Here is a 21,136-nt window from a genome sequence, read left to right on the forward strand (position 1 = left end):
TTCTTAGCAAGCAGCTGGTTTCAGAGAATGCTTAAAAAACAATTCTAAAATGGTATGATGCATTTATTTCTTTCAATGACATAGACTTTGTATACAATAAACTGAGCTTTACATGGAATTTCAGAGTACACTGTTGTTTAAAAATTACCCTCATGATAAAATTACTTTTGAATTAGAAAACTTCCTTGTATGACTCTTAAAAATTGCAGGTGTTAATATCCTTCAATATTTATGATTAATATTTTTTATGTTAAAATGATGTTATAGTTGTGAAGTACACATGAATAGATGAACTTCATTTATGTTTCATATTCATCTGTATACATGGAGCCTGGAAGGATTTTCATTTTTACTCTGACCCATCATGTACTATCAAAGTGGAATTCTCCTTTTATGGTGTCATGTAAGTACTCAAAATGTTTCAATTTTATAACATTTCATGTGTTAGATTTTCAGATTAGGGCTGCTCAATTTGTATTATTATATGAAAAAAATTAAATACTTAATATTACTTTATATACTTGTTTTACGCACATTAAATTTTTCATCTTTCTTTCTTTACATGCAAATATTTTTTTTGTGAATGAGATATAACCAAATTACTTCCACATATATTTTAAAACAAGATTATTTGTCTTAGGTTCTTTGTCAAGAAATGTAATTTTTTTTTTTTTTTTTTTTTGTACTAGGCATTGAACCCAGGGGCACTTTACCACTGAGCTACATCCCCAACTCTTTTTATTTTTCATTTTGAGACTGGATCTTGTGAATTTGCTAAGTCTGGCCTCAAACTTGCAATTCTCCTACATCAGCCTCCCAAATTGCTGGGATTACTGACATATATTACCCTGCCCATCCAGGGAATATAATATTTAACAAAAACCTCCTTTTTCTTCCTAATTCATTGATGACTTAAATACTTTAGATATATATTTAGATATAAATTCTTGACTCTGGTTTTTGTGCAACTTAATATTCTTTAACCCATGTTAAGGAAAAAAAAACTAGATTTTATAAGGAAAAAAGAATATAATAATTAGGGAATCAAGCAGGTTTCTTGTTAAGTAGGTAATCGTTATGAGCAGGAGGGAAGAGGAACAATATGGGTCAACAATATATGGGAAGATATCAAATGTGTAGAAGAGAGAAAGAAGTCTATTGGTCCTAGCATTGAGAAAATCAAGAAACCCTAACAGTATAGATAAGCATCTGGTCACATATAACCACCCCCACCCCACTACAGACACACACACACACACACACACACACACACACACACACACACACATAAACACACACACACATACACACGAGTCACTATGTCAGACCAAACTTGATCATAGTTAATCACAACCCCTTAAAGGATCTATTATTTCAAACCATGTCAAAACCATTTTCTGTGACCCGATCATTATGACCCTCACAAAGAAAATTTGCTGAGGGCCATACAAAATGACAAACAATGGGCAATAAGTCACTTGTCAATCAAAAGGGTTGGAGGAAACAAGACAAGAGTAAAGAAGCCCAGATGCCATAAAAACCTTCCTTTCTCTTCAGACAGCCCACTCAGTGCTTACACTGAGTGCACTTTGATTTCTTTAATAAACTCTTGCTTGCTATTCTGTGTATGCTGCTTAAAATTCTTCTGGTTAGAGCAACCCATTGTTGGGGACCCCTGTGGTCACACTGGCTCCGGGGGATCCCCTTCTACAGTATTTTCTACTTCATATAAATTTGTAGTTGAACAATTTAAGAACACTGGCTATTTCATCCTATTTGGATTTTTCTAATACTTAGCACAGTATTTGTCATATAGAAATCATATTATAAATGATGCAATTCTGAATTTTTAAGTAGAAGTACTATGTATTTATATATTAGTGGTTCTACTTATAGTTCAGTAAAATAATATTAAAAAATGTAACTAGGGATTCCAAACAGATGAGTGTTAGGTAATTGACACTTCCAATGTTAAATAATAATTTAAACATGAATAATATATGACATCCTTAGCATAGTCAATGAGATTATCTAAAGGGTTTTCTGTGGATCCAGTGGTTACATCAGAAGCTGCAGGTCTTCTATGTATTTATTCCATATCCAACCATATTTGTCTAAGGTCCATGAAGGCAAAATATTTTTTTGCTACATTTTTGGTATATTTTTCCTCATCACAGAACTTGTTACACTCTGAATTAAAAAAAAAAAATTATACTGTATTCTCTCTCAGTAGCTCAGGATGATGAGGAAGGAGGATAAGGAGTTTGAAGCCAGCATCAGCAACTTGGCAAGGTGCTAAGCAACTCAGTGAGACCGAGTCTCTAAACAAAATACAAAATAAGATGGGGATGTTCCTCAGTGGTTGAATGCCCCTGAGTTAAATTCCTGGTATCCTCCAAAATGAAATAAAATAGAATATTTTATTTATCCATTTTTTTTTTTAGTTATACATGATACTAGAATGTATTTTGACATACCATACATACATGGAGTATAATTTCCCATTCTTGTAGTTGTACATTATGTGGAGTTACACTGGTTGTGTATTCATGTATGAACACAGGAAAATTACACCCAGAATTTTTCATAGTACTTTTCCTCCTTCTTTCCCTTCCAATATTTCTTTCCAATTCTAATACAACATTTAGAATGTGAAATTTATTTTACTTGAAAATATCTTACTTAGTCTCACATCAGACCAATAAAATGTATCTAGTTGAAGCATAATTGTTTTCATAGTACCTAGTCTTAGCTCAAGTCATGTAGTCAATATTCAGTACAATTATGATTAATAATTGGCTATATTTACACCTGAAACATCCATTTTTATTTGACCACAATCAGTGATCTCAGTTTAGGAATCATGTTTAATCAAGTAATGTCATAAATGACCAAAAATGAATGTATGAATTATAAGCACAACATATGATTAAACTACATTCATATCATTTATTTTTGAATAATCAATATTCAGAAAAATTCCATGCCGGTTTCAAAGGCAGAAAATATTCCTCAGTAATGCTTTACAAACAAAAGCATTAGGGATTGAAGGAAAATAAAATCAACTTTTATACCTACTTGTATGTTGATATATTCTACCAGTGGCTATCATCTTTGTAAATCTGCATGTTTATACTTACTTTAGTGATTGGTTATCGTTCACTGAAGAAAAATATTTCAAAACTACAAACATTTATTGTTAAAAATTAGGATCAAAGACCATTAACTGAGAATCTATATGTATATAGACCCTTCATACTTAAGTAATGTACAATATATAATTAAACTTAATGCATTTAACTTAACTCAATTGACATAGTCAAATTAATAATTTCTTTCATTGTATTGTATTTGCATAATTTTAATTTATAGGAGGCAATCTTATTGAAACACAAATTATAAATCTCACTTTCATGAGTTTTCAAAAATACTTTATTATGTTTTTATCACGATAATGAAATAACCACCTTTTACAAATACACAAAAAGTCTTAATACTACTTATTGTACTAGTAATTTAACTGGTATCCCTCAGTATCAGCACTTTAGTGTTTTAAAATCCAATACTGGCTTTAGGGTTCTAAAACCTATACTTTCAGGCACTATTAATAATTGGTTTTCTATTAGATTCTTCTTGTTGGAGAAGTATAGGTTAGATCCTAGGATTCTGGAGCAAATTCAGTCATATTCCATAGAATATTATTCTCCTTTTGAAAACAAATCCTGTGGTTTGCCACATGACCCTAACTGAATCTAAGTCTATATGCAACCTCAGCTGCCAGTCATAAAGCAGGGATTCAAAAGTCATAAAGCTGAGCTTGTGCATCAGTGTTTTATCTCCACTGGAAGTCCTGTATGCAAAACCACAAATTCTCAAGTAAGTTAAATGTAAATATGGCTCAATATTTTAACCTCTCTGTCACCTTCCATATCTATTACTTCATTTATTGTTACCTAGAACCACTACGTCAAATAATATTGACTGGGTTTTCAACCATGATTTCATGGCCAAACCACCAAAGACCCCCAGGAGCTCCAACCTAAGACAGTGGAAAGGGAAAATTCTCTGAGAAACAACATATATGCCTCTCAGCTGCGTCTCAAAGGAGACACAACCAAAGGAATAGCTTGAAGCACATTCATGAGCAATTTAATAGGATTGAAAGAAACAGTTTGATAGTATAATGAGGAAGGAAAAGATTGAAAGATTGTTCAAAAGCAAGTTGAGAAAGAGAAATACGGATGAACCTTAAGTAAAGGCATGGGGTGTAAGCATATTAGTTTCTAATATGCGTGCTCACCACAGGTATCAATTACAGGGAATGATCTAGACAATTTGCTACTGACTTCCACTGTAGCTTTATTCAAGCTGTGATCTCTTTAATGGAACAAATTAGAGCAAGACATTGAATATTTGGTTATTTATGTGGAGAGATACAAAAGGCTCTTTCTCTTCCCCGTATATCAATTAACAATGACTACCAGAAGTAGGGTCAAATCCACCCTATCAGTGGTGAATCTTCAGCATAATAAAACAAATTTTGGTCAATATTCTGACTCTTATTGCTATGGATCTTATTTTTTTTTAATATTCTAAAAAGTGTCATGCTGTCTACTATGTTGCTGGGAGCTGATTAAAACTGGTGAGCTGGATGTAGCAAGCGTCCTAGATTCCTTTGTAAGCCTCAGGCAGGGGAAATTTGTGAAATAGTGATTCCTCTCTTTCAAAGAGAAGCCAGCACAGGAATTGGTTATGCAAGTGCTGAAGTGCTAGGTCAACAAGAATAAGAGGGGAACTAGGGTAGTGAAAAGCAAAGAGGGGGTAATTGTTTCTGGTCTGGCTTCTTTAGTTTTTATGTTCTGATATGGCAATATGGGTGGTTTCTTCCCATCTTTGGAGAAAGCACAATTTCGTGATTCAGGCTTATTTGTGGACATCTTTGAAGAAGGTTATGGAATAAAAGCAGCATAGTCTTCAGTCACAGAAGAGATGTTGACTCCTAGGTTCCAGGTGTGATATCTTCTTTCTGTTTCTCTAGCAACAATGCCTCCTGCTGCATAATGATTTTTCTAATAATTTTGCAATAGATTATTAGTTTCTGTCCCTTGGTTGAAATAACTAGATTGCTTTCTTTTCTACCTGAAACCTCATTGAAACAATGATAATTAAATTACTGAGTTACAAATGATATGGTAGTTTTATGGGTATTTTATTAACTACTGACCACACCTTCTTGTTGTTCTACTACTTGGCAAATAATCAACATGGCTTGACAAACAGCAGTAATTTAAAATCCTCTTCAGTGCTTCTGCCTGGCTCCATGGGATATCCATGTCTCTGTGTGAATTCTTATGATTTGTTCTAGTAACAATATAAAAAAACCCTGGAACTTAGTTGGAAATGTAAATATGCCAAATCAGATGGGAAATTAGTATTTCTCAAAGGAAAAAATAACTTAGCTGTAAAAGGTTCTTTGGATCTGAAATATTAGCTCTGTGGTGCTGTTAGTTTCTTTGCTTCACAGATAATGTTTGAAACTGTGAGTTATGGTAAGATTTAGAGCCCAATTTAATAATGATTCAGAAATAGTCATCTGTTCCAATTTTATTTTCTTTAAATGACTGTAATTTTATCATTTAAGACTAAACAGGGCAAAATAGTTATTTAAAATAAAACTTCAGCAGCATTGAAGTGGAATTATACTAAGCAATAAACCAAACATAAAGTTCTCTTCTATTTAAGCAAAGCTATATCCCTTTATAAAAAGAGACTAGGAGTGCTTGCCCTAAGCACCACTATAATCTTTAATTTATTCCAAAAAGACCAAAGGGTGAATGATCAGTTATTCTTCCTAGTTTGTGTATTATATGTGCTCTTTTCACTTAACTAATTTTATTATTTGTTCCCGTCTTTGAGATTCCAACATGTAACAGGAAAACGAGATGGAAATAAATTCCTGAAGAGCAGATGTTATTGATTTAGAATCATTCATTTGAAAACATTAAAATGTCAAGATTTAATTAAATTTTATTTTCATTTGATTTCATAGGCATAAAAACCAGGTCAAGGCAAAATTCATGTGTCCTTTGGATTTCATTTTTACATATGGACAAAATATATTTGAAGTTAGATTATTGTTTAATGTATGTTTTTCCTTCAAATCTGAACATGCCAACTAATTTTTTTTTTTTTCACAGAAATAGTGAGTTCTGTACGAATGAAGCGTAAAAAGAATCCTGGATAATATTTAGGTCTGTGTTTTCTTCTTTCTAGACAGTGTGGAGTTACATCCCCAATCTCACTTTACAGGTAAGTGTTACCATGCACTTAGGTAATGAGAATAGAAGTGATCTGCATACCTTCTAGTCCTGGTCCAGTTCTCTTTATATTTTGCACCCTTGAATCATCATCTCTGAAATAAGATTTAATGAATGAAAAAGATGTTCTACTAGGCCAATCCATTAAGAGTTTTAACTCTATTTATTTAACTATTTATCTCTATTGTAGTAATCCATTTATCAAACAATCTGAAGTCAAAAAGTGTAAATAAATGTTTGGGGATTCAGTTCATTCTTCTTAGTTTGAAAGTTTTGCATAAAATTCAAACTCCATGGTACAAAATAACTTGTTAACATTCACCATGTGCCATGACAGTAAATAAATTCAAGCAGGTCACTTAGCTGATTACATAGCCTACCTGTCTAACCAGAATCTTACCTCCCCTTTCCATTAGCAGAAAATAAGTTATTTTTCTTCCAAATTATGACTCAGAAAATAAAAAAGTTTATAATATTATTTTTAAAATATTTCATGTATAGAAAAATATTTTTCTGACTAGTAAATTATCCCCAGAGGTATTTTATGGAAACATTATGTCCATAAAGAACTCATTTTCTTTCCTTTATTTTTTTTAAGAAACTCAACTACATTTCACATTGGAGATTTTTGTTCATTTTTTGAGTTTATTGTGATTTTTGGTCTAATGCATTTCATTTGTTGATAGGTATTTAAGTCATACTACAAAAAGTTATGATATTTTTAAAAGTTCCATAAGGAGATTATACTTTAAAAATTGATGTTGTCTCAGTGTTTTGCTGAAACATAATACACAATAGTACTGAAAACAATTTTTTTTAATCATAGGGAACTCTTCAAATACATATTTGTTATTCTGGTTAGAAGTCAAAGGATTCAAATAATATTTGAGCTTCACAGAGTGAAATTGCTCCTTTGACTTTATATTCTAAAGAATGAAACTTATTTTTTATAAGATCTTAGAGTTAACTTAATTTTGTTTTATTGAGTATGATATCTTTATTTAATTTAATATCTTGCTTTTTGTATAAACACATTTAAGCATAATATAAATCTATGGGAAAATAAAAACGAACACAAATTCAAAAATTCTCAGAAGAGACCACTGGGGACATTTTTCACACAGACCATGCACTCTTTATCTATTTGCTTTAACTCAGTCAGAAATATCAAGGTTTGAACAGATGCTGGAGGACTCAATATTAAATAAAATACTCAGAAATCAACTCTCTGTGATGTGTTAAAAGTGTTTTTGACTTTCAATAATTCTTAGCACTTCAGTTCATCTCAATGTAAAAGGCAATGTTGAATCAAAACTACAAAAGAATTTGATTAAACTTGAGATTTCACCCAGATGAGACAACATTTGCAAGGAAAAAACATCACTGTATGGGATACAAAACAGGTGTCTTATATAAATTACATGGACAAGAGCTACCTGCTTTGGTTGGAATATGGTTAGAATATGTCCCATATGGGTTTCTGTGGTGGGACCTTTGTCTCTAGTGTGGGAATACTCAGACATGGTGGGACTTTTCAGAGTTGGGGCCATATGAAAGGCCCTGAGGGAGGTGTCTCAAAAGGGATTAAAGTAGTTGTAGAAGCTATAAACGCTCATGAGAGGAGATGGTTCTAAGTGTGGACCCAGTACCTGCATCAGTCTGTGCCATCCTGTTCTGTAGTATGATCTCTTGCTTCTTCATGTATTTCTTACCTGATACCATCCTTAGGCCTTCCCCAGAAGACAAAACAATGGGCCTTTGAGATTTTCAACCTCCAAAGCTGCTAGCTAAATAGATTTCTTGTCTTTGTAAGTTCGTCTGTCACAGAACCTATGTTATACTAATGAAAACAAGACCAATCAAATGCCAGAACAATTATTTTGATCACATGCCTTGAATTTTAAAAATCATGATTTTTATATACTAATGGTTTAAGCTCACTAGTTTTCTTTGTTTTTCTATCACTGTAAAATTTCCTTAGACTTCCTCTTGAATTATCAAAGGTATAACTGAATTCAAAGGAGAACTAGTAAAGAAATGTCATATTTGAAGGTCCAAGACAAAAATGATATTTTACTTATTTATTTTTACAATTCAGAAAAAAAATTACAAAAACAATTATCAAGGCATTAGTATACTTGTAATCTGATGATTGAGTCAAACTTCAAATGTGGATATCCTAGGTTTATTTATTTATTTATTTATTTATTTATTTATTTATTTATTTATATGACCAGGGGTGCTTTGCCACTGTGCCCCAGCCCTTTTTATTTATTTATTTATTTATTTTAATTTTGTGACTGAGTTGCTGAGACTTTCCTAGAACCTGTGATCCTCCTGCCTTAGCCTTCCAAGTTACTAATATTACAGGCATGTACTACAGTTTTTGGCCTCCTGAGTGTGTTTAAGCCAATAAACTCTGTAGTTCAAAGAATCTTGCTTATTATTATTAGAGCGAGGGCAGAAACAAGAGATCAATATAAATTAAAGAAGGAGAGGCACAGCTTATGTAAGCAACTGCTTTTTCAAGTATACCATTTTCAACTTCAAATGCAGCCTGAATTTTAGAATCTGTTTAAACAAAGAGAAGTTGCATGTGTCTTTTCCAGAATGAGAAATAGTTTAATTAAAAAGAAAACACAGGAAAATCTATTTTTTTAAGTAAAGATATAGGAAAACAATTTCAAACTTCTTTTATGCATTAAGTCAACTAAGAAAGCTATTTAAAAATAATATAAAGGAAGTAGTTATAAAGAAGATTTATAATGTAATAAAATGTCCCACATCTTCCTCAAAGATGGGATACATTTTTAATTCAAAAACAAAGATTTCAGTAAGACCACTCAGGTTCACAAATTTGTGTGCCATACAAGAAGAAAACTGTAGAAGCACACTTACATGGGTTTGTTGTCATGATCTAACCAAAATATCTAGTATATTCCGAGAAGCTTTGTCAACGATAAAAATGTTGGGGAGAATGAACCAAAGAATCAATCATGCTGTATTTAAAGTGCCATTCTGGAAAATCCACTCATAACCCTTTACAGTAATTCTGATACAATCTATAAACAATGTAATATAATTTGCTTAAACAATAAAGGAGTGGGTCTCTTCCATGGAATGACTATTACTTAGAGTATCTGATAGCAGAGCCCTCAGGGGTTGGCAGGAAGTGTTCTGGGTTTCTTTCTCTTGCTCTACAGGCAGAATTATTTTAGCACTTTTAATACTTTCTTTCTCTGTCCTATGTTATTAAAGTTGGTTTAAAACATGTTTGAACTTAAGTAGTGAAAACTCACCTGAAAATAAAATGATTCCCTCTTAATTCTGAAACTAATACAACTGCTAACTTGTTTTACAAGAATCTTAGAATTTTTTTAAGAATCCACTGACACTCAGAATTGTAAATTTCTTGTGTAATAGGACCAGACAACAAAAGAATTTGATTTTTATTGTTTTCAAAATTTTTACTATGAAAAATTTCAGATATTCAAAAGTAGAAGAAAAATTAAAATGACTTCCATCTTCCAGATTTCAGCTTCAACAGATGTCTGCTTTATTTTATTTTGCCATCCCACCTAGATTATATTGTACTAAGTCAATATAACTGAGACATCTGATCAGAGCCCGACAGGCTAAGATGAAGATGCCCCCTGAGCAGTATTTCCCCTGACATCCAATAGAAAGACAGGAAGGGTCTTCTCTCCAAAGGCCCTGGGTCAATGGACTGGTAAGTAGAGAGTGTAGAATACTGAGAAAGGGCTGGCCATGTGAAAGGAATTCCTTTTTTTAGGGTAGCATGCAGACTTCTGCATGGTTTAGCCAAGGACTCTGACAAGTAGCTCTGCCATCCTGCAGCAGCTGACAGGTTCATGTGAGGCCATGGACTGGTTTTTGGCAGCAATGATATATTTTTTATTTTGAGGTTATTATGGCTGTCAATTCATATAGAATCATAGGAAGTGAATGTAAATTAATCCTAAAATTGAGTTTTTAGAAGAGAATAACATGACTATGTCGTAGGAGTAGTAAAACTTAAGAATTTCTTTTTATATAGTTAGGAGTACTGTGGTACCTCAATAAGTATTAACTAATCATGTGTAACAAGAGTAAAATTAAAAGGAGACAAAAGTATATATGCTTATTAATTTGAGAGATGTTGTCTTTTAATAGCATAAAAGAAAAGTCATAAAAGTCATAAGTAATGGGAGTTTATCACAAAATATGTATGATCTTAGATTTTGGAGTTCACAAATCAGTTTGCACAGTTAGCTTCCCATACTATAACAAAACACTTGTGAAAATTAATTGAAAAGAGAAAACATTCATTTTTATTCACTGTTTTGGAGGTTCCAGTTAATGATGGAGTAGCCCTTTGCTTTGGGCCTAAGACATGTAGCACATTATGACAGAAATTCACAGCAAAGCAAAACCATAGTCATCATGAGCCATAAAGCAAAGGAGAAATTCTGGACTGGCCAAAGAATCAAAATCCCTGTCTGGTTTGGCACTTGAATATTCCTAAAGTTCATTTGTTGGAAGCATGATCCCCAATACAGCAAGGTGGGGAATGAGAACTTATTGGGAAATGGACTATAATCCATTTATATTACATCCAGGAAAGAATTCATCTACATTTTGCCCATGTCCTGAGACTTTCTGTGAATCTGAATTTTAAAGTGATAGACTAAGAAAGTGGTAGAAGAAATTACAGGCAGCACAGCATGCCTGAGATGGCAGGTGTGTTGCTGGAAGCTTCTGACCAGGTTTACTATGGAAATGGGGAGCAGAAATCAGAAAGGATAGAATTTAAAAAAAAAACGTGCAGTTTGGCTTTAGAAGAACTACATGTAAAATCTTTTACCAAGGAAGTGATGATTGGTGAAGAGATTACCTCACTAAGGAGAAGTGAAATACTTCGTATAGAAACAATGAGAATGGTTCCCAGAAGCAATCATAGGAATCAACAAAACCACATCCAGGGCATGCTCCAGGGTCTGAAAGTGAAAAGTCATTTTTCCTAGTGATGCCCAGGAAGTTGTTTCACCAAGATTCCTTTCACCACGCCTGGCTGCCTAGGCCTTCAGAGGATGCTGTAACCTTATTCCAAAGCAGCCCAGTTACTGCTCAAGCTGAGTGGACTTCGGCGTGATGATGGTTCTGTAGGAATGTCAGGTGTCAGAATTAGGACATCATGGAGGCTTTCACTAGGACTTCAAAGGAAGCTCTGGGAAGCCAGGAAAAGTGTAGCAGGGACAGAATCCCCATGGGAAGCCCCTGAGAAAACAATGTGTGGAATAAACTAATCAAATCTAGCCAGTCTTTATTAACAATTACCTTAAACCTATTCCCATCCTCTGAATTCAGGTTGCTTCCCACCCCACAAACACCTTTTTTTTTTTTTTAACTTCTACATATGAGAGAGAATATGTAGTACTTGTCTTTTCACATAACATAAAGTCCTCCAGTTCTTACCATTTTGCTGCTAATAAAATGAATATTTTTTTTCTTTATGGCTAAATCATATTTCATTGAACACATGCACCATATATATCTTTATCCATTCATCCACTGGCACCTCTGTTGATACCATATCTTTGCTATTGTGAACAGAGCTGCAATAAACGTGGACATGCAGGTATCGCTTTGGTATGCAGCTTTCTTTTAATTTGGATATATATCCAGAAGTGGAATAGCTGGATCATAGGATGGATCCATTTTTAGTTACTTGAGGAAGCTCCATGCAGTTATCCATAATAGCTGTACCAATCTCTTTTTCCATCAACAGTGTATGGGATTTTTTTTCCTCCACATCATTGTCAGTATTTGTTATTTTTTGTATTTTCTATTCAGGCACAGCCAACTTAATGGTGCCCAACCACACTGGATAAAGGTAGTTGTGCTTTATTCAGTTTGCCAATTCAGATTCAATGTATTCCAGAAATACCCTGTCTGACTCTTTCACAAGTAATCCTTTACCAGGTATCTAGGTATCCCTTGATCTAGTCAGGTTGACACCTAAACTTAGCCATTGCAATAGAATTTTATGACAGATCAGTTTGGGAAATTTTATTTTGGTGGTGAATATACCCACAAGTACACATGTATGTATACCTAACTGGGAATTGAAAGAGGAGATATAGTAGATGACAACCATAAATATTTATAAGCTGTAGATTACAAAACTATTTAAAAAAATAGAAATGCAGAGCACCTTTGGAAATGCATTTCTCTGAAAAAGGAGACAGAAGAAGATAAAAGATAGAGGAAAGCAGCTGGAAGACAGGGTCAAAGTTTCAGCTGGAACTTGCAGTGTTCTGTCATTGAGTTCTGCAAAAGTCAGCTAAGGTTATATTACTTTGTGTACTCCTGTAGAAGGTTAAAAAATACACATTACCTGTATCAGTCTGGGTCAACTGAGCATATTGAAATTTGTACTAGGTAATAGGAAGAAATTCATATGGAAATTTGGTTTAAAGCTACGAAGAAGATGAAAGAAAAGAACAAAGAAATGAGAGAACCCTGTGTCGGAACTTTCAGGATATTGTACATTCATGTGTGTGGTTGGGAAATGAAAAGGAACCTTGATGCTCAGAGGAGTGCTAGAAATCAGCGTCCAAAAAGACCAGGATCTGTGAAGAGTGTATTGATGTTGATTCCAGAGGCCAAAACAAGCTGGAGGCTGAAACCAGCTGGCATAACAGTTGTAAACTGGCACCGGCTGTGGCTCTGGGCAGTGCTAAAAGAAATAGCAAGCACAGATGTAAACAAGATTCCTTTTTCCCAAACCTCACATCTGGATTTTCTTCTCATTCCTCCTAGTTGGAATCTAATTAAAAGCCAGGTAACAAATAAAGTAGGGGAATATAGTTTGTAGAGACCTGACTATCATGTTTGAACAGATTTGTGTGTTTTTTTAAACATCAAGCTGAAGGAAAAGACAAAATGACATGGTCTGCATTTATATATATCTTGTCATATCAGCAATATAAAAAAGCCTCATTTCCTAAACAAAATCCATCTACCCTTCACATTAGCAAAGTTGCTCTCATCCATCCACATCAAAGAGGGAGTGCAAGGTCTCTCGTATCTTGGTCTTTATCTCAGGTACTAGTTTTTAAAGACTATTTGGATATATACACATATACACTTATATATGCATATACATGTGTATATTGTCTGTATATACATATATGTTATATGTATGTATGTATATATTATATGTATATGTGTGTATATATACACATATAAACAATCTCTAAATAATCTATATATGTATGTGTATATATATACCATATATACTTGATTTTTGACCTTCATTAATTTTGTTACTAAAATCTATAAATACTTTTGCAGCTTAACAGATAGCTATCCACAAAAAAATTATTATCTAAATGCATTAAAAATGAGGAAGAAAGAAGGAAAACTAGAAATTAATTACCATAGGTTGAGAAACAGGACTATAACAAACCAGGGAGATGCAGTGCAAAGCTATTATATTACTTATTTTGTATTGGATTCAGTAGTTGATACAACTTCTTTCACTATCAATTTTAATTTTTTTAACTTTGGCCATTCCCTCAGATTTCAATGTCGAATAATATGAATGAATAATCCAAAACTTTATCCTTGAAGGGTCTGGATGTCAGGAATCTTACTTATTGTGCCATGTAATATTTAATTATTATATATGAGTGACTCTGTGCCTTCTTATATATTCCACAGAAAAACCTGGGTTCAAAAAACATTCTCCTCTTTTCTTAAATTGTATATTAGCAACAAAACTTGATAATTGGAATCAATAATCCCAGCCATAATTATTATCTTCTTCTTGTCTGTTGGTTCTGGGAAATGAGAAGGAAAAAACATGCCTGGGTAGCTATTTGAACTTCTAATCTGTGATAATTGTTTTGATATCACCTGATAGAAATATTCTGCACGGTCATTATACTATATTGAACAACATTCAATTTATTGATTCATTCGGTTCTTCATTCTGAGCATTCTTGTTATGCCATAAAACGTGAAGAACCAATCATCCAATACATAGCATTACTCTAGGCCATTCTATCATATTTTGGACAACATGTTTCTAGAGGTGAGACCTCAGTTGACCCAGATGAGACCAGTGCAATCCATAGGCATGATCATCTGTTTCCTTTTGAAGGAAATGTATTCCTTCGAAAACATTTTGGAATTGGATGCCATGAATCCAAATAAAGCATTCTGTATGTCTACAGATGGTGATGTTAGAAAAATAATTTTAAGGAAGTAAGAATGGGAAATTCATATCTAGCATATAGTTCAATTACAGTGAGAATATACAATTTGCTTCTTCAGAGAAGGGGAACTGTGACATTTTGTGTTATGTAGTGAGTGGCTTTTCCCCCATTGAGTAAGGAGCTCAAGAAATGGTGTCAGCTTTGGCAGGTTTATCCATCAGCATTTGCTATACTCAGATCAATATCAACAATTCATGTTGTTAAACTTCTGATTAGTCTCCATTCTTGATGTCATAGCATCTTGGATCATGGACAGTTGTGAAGTCAACAAAGAGCCTGTACACATAGGACATATTATCTTGTCCTCCTAATCTTTCAGGGCTGTCTGAACAATGGATACTCTTTGGTAAACTTGAAAATTATGATGCAAGTATCTAGAATACATTTGGATGTGTGTGGTTGTGAGCAAAAATAGTAGAAAAGTTTTGATAGCATTTTGAAATTGAAATAGTCAACTTACTAATGAGCTATTGAAAAAAACATAATTTTTTTGCCTTTAAAATTGCAAAAAGTCCCATTAAAAATTGCTCCACTTTATTAGTCATAGTGTGAAATGTAATAATCTATCTTTCACTTTGGAAGGTCTGTTCTTCCCAGGTCAAGACCACTCAACAGAAATTATACCCAGAAAAATAGCTGTCTGATGTGTATGTGTCAGACCCATGAATCTCATAGATGGGTCACTTTTTTTTATTGTCATGTGCAATCAGAATGATGCCATGGATTTAATGGACCACTCTGATCATTCATGGGATATAATTAATATATTAGTGAACTTGATTCATGATACTAAAACTATGGGTGATAATCTAGTACTGACTTTTTAAAACTGTTTAGTTACTTGCTCACATTAAGTACATAAATTGAATGTAAACTTTCACTTATCTCATTATAGACTGACATATGTCCACAAACCAGATGTCAAATAGCACCAGAGAGATTATGAACAAGAATAATGGAGCTGGCATGGCCCTGAGGCAAGACCATGAAATTGAAATGTTGTTCCAGCCAGATAATAGAAAACAACTATGTTGTTACATGTAATCTGGTATAAAGGAGAAGAGACATTGGCCAGATGGGTAACTGCAAACCAAGTGATGGGTAAAATTTGCTCTAGGTGAAAGCAAATGTATCTGGACAAGAACTTGTAATTAGATCTACCATCAGATTGAAATTATTATTGTTTATAACTTATTGGGATTCATTTGCCCGTTTCACAGGGAAAATGCTAGGTTTTGGGGAAATGTGATAGGAATCTTTATCTCTGAGTTTTCCATATGTTTTATTGTGGCATCAATTTCTACTTTCTCAAAATTTGTGCTCTTATATGTTTGTCATCATGATAAGAATAATTAGTAGTGCTCTTCAGGCTATAATAGTATATATGAACATTTAACTAATTATGCATACCTGGACCCTCTTCTTAGTGAATGGAGATAAAATAATTACATCTGGATTAAGGTGTAAACTGGGTTTGGCCAAAATGAAGGGTAAGTAAAAATATTTCTCATTCCAGAAGTTCAGGGGCAAATGTTAGAATTATGGAAGCATTAATTCCTCCTACTCAAATTAAGAATTAAATAATTTGTAAACTAATTACATGGGACTTCAAACTCATTATAGCACTGTGAAATTGCCATGTATTAAAAACTCAATTTATTTTCATATTACTATAGGCAATGTTTTGGTTTTGGTACTTGGAAAATAAGATGATATCAAAGTTAATGTCTATTTGTCTTCAGAATTTCTGAATATTTCTCATTTTCCATCATTATTTGACTTTTGTTACAGTCTCATCTCCAAAGGAGAGCACTGCAATCATAGTTTCACCAAATATGGTCAATGTTGTAGGCTATTCCCAGAGTGGAATATAGCTCCTCATTGAATCAAGAGGTTATGAAATTTTGAATAAACTATAGTCCATTCATTTCTTGAGATATTACTATTCTTCACAAATAAGGCTTTGTTAAACCTGAAAGTAATTTATAAAATATATCAAGTCATAATTTAGCATATTGGCTTCATATTTATTGCTAATTATTCATCATTATTTTGCCACTGCAAAGATGTTGTTGCTCAAAGTATTTTGCTTACTACTTCATTCTTGATGTCTATTATTCTATTTAAGCTTACTTTGTCTCTGTTGATTAAGCACTAATATTTGCTTTCTATTGCACTGGATGTAATCATATTTATGAAAATCATGTTACTCATATCAAGGATGCTTTTCGATGCTTTTCCCAACATTATTTATGGTCTTCACCTGAGCCACAACAGAGATTTTTGAGGATGATGGTCCACTCAGTAATGCAACTTAAGCTTTAGTTAAGTGAATATATTTCTCTTGGTATGCTTGAGCACTTAACGGGCAGATGGGAGTGCCAGAGCACATGGTAAATACACTCATGCATTCTATTTCTCTAAACCCTGGGTTTTCTTCTCTTAATTATTCTAGGAAATCTACAGTATATCAACCTAATTAAATCTAAGCTAACATAATTTAAAATCAAGGTCAGCTTACAAGTATCGTGGATAATATATATGCCACCATTCTGAGAGTTCCACCCATCTTCTGAATGCTTAATCTCATATACTATAGATTTCAGCCTTCAAAGTCTAATTCAGATCCTTTGTATATATTCTGTTTTGATTAAATGTTTTGACACATGGGATATGTTATAGTAAGTGTTTTGACATCCTTGTCTGCTAATATAAAATGGCTCCAGTTTGATTGTTTCACATTTCTCCTATTATATATTATTTTTCTACTTCTTTCCATGCTTATCCGGCTATTTATTATTTTTTTGTGTTTGTCAAATTTTCTGATTATTACTTTCCTGTGTTCTGAGTGGTTTTGCATCTCATGCATATTCTTAGATGCTTTTTTCTGGGATATAGTTAAGTGTGTGTGTGTGTGTGTGTGTATGTGTGTGTGTGTGTAATTGTGTGTGTGTTTCTCCTGATTCTTCATCTTGCTGCCTTGATCTCTGAAAGCTCTCAGCTTTTTCTCTTCATCTTCTGGAATCTGAGAGGCATTGCATGAATTTTTCCACCTTGGACCATAAACTAGAAACTCTCAGGTCATTAACATATACCTCTCAGGTATTATTGGTCTTATTGCTTCTATCTAATATTTGAAAACTTATTATTAATCTATTTTGTCAACATTTGCCTATACCCTAAAGGAGGTAAATAAGCTCCTACAAATTTTAAAATCCAAATAATTTGTGAATACAGGGCTGATGTTTTGATTTCTATAAGCATTTAGAAGATTAGTGGATCTCTCAAAATATTGGCATTTTTATTATCCACAATACTTGTAAGCTGACCTTGATTTTGAATTGTGTTAGCTTAGATTTAATTAGGTTGATATACTGTAGGTGTCCTAGAATAACAAAAAGAAGAACGCAGAGTTTAGAGAAATAGAAGGCATGAATGTATTTACCATGTGCTGCTGGCACACCCATCTTCCTGTTAAGTGATTAATAAGGAGTCTAATAAACACATGTCAGAAAAGAGTAGTAAAACTGTGACAGCTAAGAAAAATATTGAACTTCTAAATACCGCAATATGTAATGTTAATATACTTGTCTTTATATTATTAAGTTTGTAAAATATGATTTTTGTATAGTATTTTTAATGGAGAAAGGAAATGAGAAAGACAAAAGTGACCAGGGCCTGTAAAAGCCATAATGCAGTCTCATGTTAACCTCTTGCTCTTTTCCATTATTTAATATAGAACTTTGTATTTGATTCTCTGTCTTCTTTTCTATTCAGAAACAACTTACCATTTGCAATGCTTTTAACAGTCAAGTGGATAAACTCTACAGTACCTTGGTTTGCTTTTTTAAAAATTATCAACACTAGTTATATAAAATGCCAATGTACTTCAGGTGCTCACTCCCATAGCCTGAAATGATATCTTGCCATTATTCAGAGACATTGTATTCTGAAAGAGTAGATTCAAATTCTTCATCTTTAGACCATAATATTTTTAATATTCTGGGAGTCTAATTTTATAACTAATACAGTTCTTCACCCTCTAAACTTGTGACTTTAGCCATTGATCTCAATTCAATCTCTGTATCTGTCCTGATTTCTATACTTGGTTAGAGAAATTTCTATGATTTTTCGCAATGTTTGTCAACTGATATAACTCAACTGTTATATCTTCTATATATAAATAAAGCAATCCTAACTGAATCATTGCAATTTTTTCTCTGCTTTGTCTTCCAGCCAAGCTGCTGAATGCTGCTAGAGAATGTAGCACATGTAGATTGGTACCTCTGCACACAGTGTCCACTCCAAGTGGTGTATGATGAACAGGGGCCTCAGTGCTCTGTTGGAGTCTTAATCTCTCTCTCTCCCTCTCCCTCGCCTGCCCTCGCCCTCTCCCTCTCCCTCTCTCTCTCTTCTATCAGATTTCCTTCATCAGTCATTTGAAAGTTTCTCTATTCTCGAGATGTCAATTCTATGCCAACTTTATTCACATTGGCTAAGCAAATGACCTATATGATTCAAATCATCAAGTAGGCAACTATAATTTCTTGATGTACACCTACAACTTGACTAGCACTCACACCTGCACTCCTTTCCTCTTACAAAAATTAAAATACACCTTCTATTTTTTAAGACAAGCTTATTCAAAGGTGTCTTAAATCAAGTTTTAAAGAACAACTTACAGTACAATTTATGAAGCTTTAATGGGCATACAAATTACTGGGAATTAATTTAAGTACAGTGATCTAGGCTGGGACCAAGAGTCTGTATTTCTGATGACTTTTAAGATAAGACTTCTGTGTCAAAGAACATGCTTTTGTAAAAATAAGCTAACATATCTTATAATATCAATTACCTTTTTTTCTTTATCCACTTTTTTCTTCTTATTTTTAAGTTAAAACTTATTTTACTTTAGGTAAAAACTACTTTTATGGCAATTCTACTTTCTATATCCTTCATTTTTTGCAATCTTCATATAAATGCAACCTAAAATTGACCCACAAATTCCTTTCTTCTGGTTATTTTTCAATATTATTGTGTCTGATTGCCATTCACATGATTTTCCTAAAATTGATATTGACATAAGTTTAGAAAAAGCCCTTCTAGCCAAATTAATATTTTTAATCATTTTTAAATTATTGTCTTTGGTCATATTGTTGCCCACTCCTCCATTCTGGATATTTTCCATATAATTTCTAGTCCTATTTTGATCATGCTACAATATTCTCCATTTTTTGTGTACTTCTGCTGAATTTCTGTTTATAGACCTTCAGTCTCATCTCTCCTTGAAGATCATCCCTAAATCATAGTCATATATAATTCTATAGTTATTAGCTTTACAATGATTTTTATATGCAACATTTATTTTCCTTACTCTATAACAATAAATTGGGCTGCCTACTCAAGAAAGACATTCAGGAAGTTCCTAAAAAACTCCAGAAATATCAAGTTCACAGACTAAATTTACCTCTTCCCCATTAAATTTCTTAATTTTAAATTAAATTTTCTTGTGCTTCCTATCTCAGTGAATACCTAATTTACCCATAGTTAAACAAACTGGAGTGTTTAAGCCTTACCAGCCATAACTACCTCTATCACTGCTTAGAAAACACATACATTATCAAATCCCTTAGGATCTATCTCCTAATTATTTCTTAAATGCATCTACTTCACACATACCACCTGCCACTTGTTCATTCACATCACCATTACCATTTTTCACTTAGAGTCCCACAACCATTCTGAACTCTTCATACTGATGTTTTTCTTTTGTCCCATGTTATATATTTCCTAGTTAAGACATAAAAATGGTTCTAAAATGCAAATATCTCTGTTCCATTTGTCTACCTAATAGTATTTAAAAGCATCCATTATCCTCCGGAAAAAGTACAAGTGCTTTAGTGCGCCATATATATGAGCATTCTTTATAAACTTCCCTTGCTTATCTTTTCAGTCTTTTATGGACCACTATTACTTTGTGTTAAAATTATAGTGACTTTCTTCTAACTCCCCAATTGTGTCATTCTTTATCTTCTTTTCTGGTGATTATGTGTGCTACTCTTTCTAGTAATAACTCTCTTTTATTCTTTTATTTCTATCACAAATTCTCTCGTCCTCAAGAGCCTCTGAGATGCCAACACACACAGTGTTGTTTATTTTCCCTCCATTTCTCCATCCTACAAAGAACACACTAATTATAGTATATTTTACATGTTGACAGTATTGCATTTTACTTGTTTGTTTCTCTGAGCTTTTGGAAAGCTTTGAAGATGGAGAATATTCTGTATAATTCTAACTGTAACAATTAGTATAGAGTGAAGTCCATAAAAAGCATGTATTAAATAATAAAAAAAAGAAAGAGACGAAGAAAGGGAAAAAGACCCTTCAACAAATCTTCTGATAAATATTTCAATGACATTGCAATACAATATCCATTTGTCTGAAGCTGATAGAAAATATGTAGCTTGTGTGCATAAGTAATGTTCAAGTTGGTCACACCTAGAATGCCTTAAATCTACTTTGTAATTTGACAACTTT

General features: G+C 33.1%; 1 long non-coding RNA gene across 1 annotated transcript; it reads left to right on the forward strand.

Annotated features, from left to right (window-relative positions):
• Positions 1 to 4,700: 4,700 nt before the first annotated feature.
• LOC120888502 (uncharacterized) lies at positions 4,701 to 18,802 on the forward strand. The gene is made up of 3 exons (XR_005732176.2): positions 4,701 to 5,010; positions 6,198 to 6,309; positions 15,495 to 18,802. It is a non-coding gene; the product is annotated as an uncharacterized LOC120888502 (long non-coding RNA).
• The last annotated feature ends 2,334 nt before the right edge of the window (positions 18,803 to 21,136 follow it).

This window comes from Ictidomys tridecemlineatus, chromosome 6 (genome assembly GCF_052094955.1).
Source record: "Ictidomys tridecemlineatus isolate mIctTri1 chromosome 6, mIctTri1.hap1, whole genome shotgun sequence".
NCBI lineage: Eukaryota > Metazoa > Chordata > Mammalia > Rodentia > Sciuridae > Ictidomys > Ictidomys tridecemlineatus.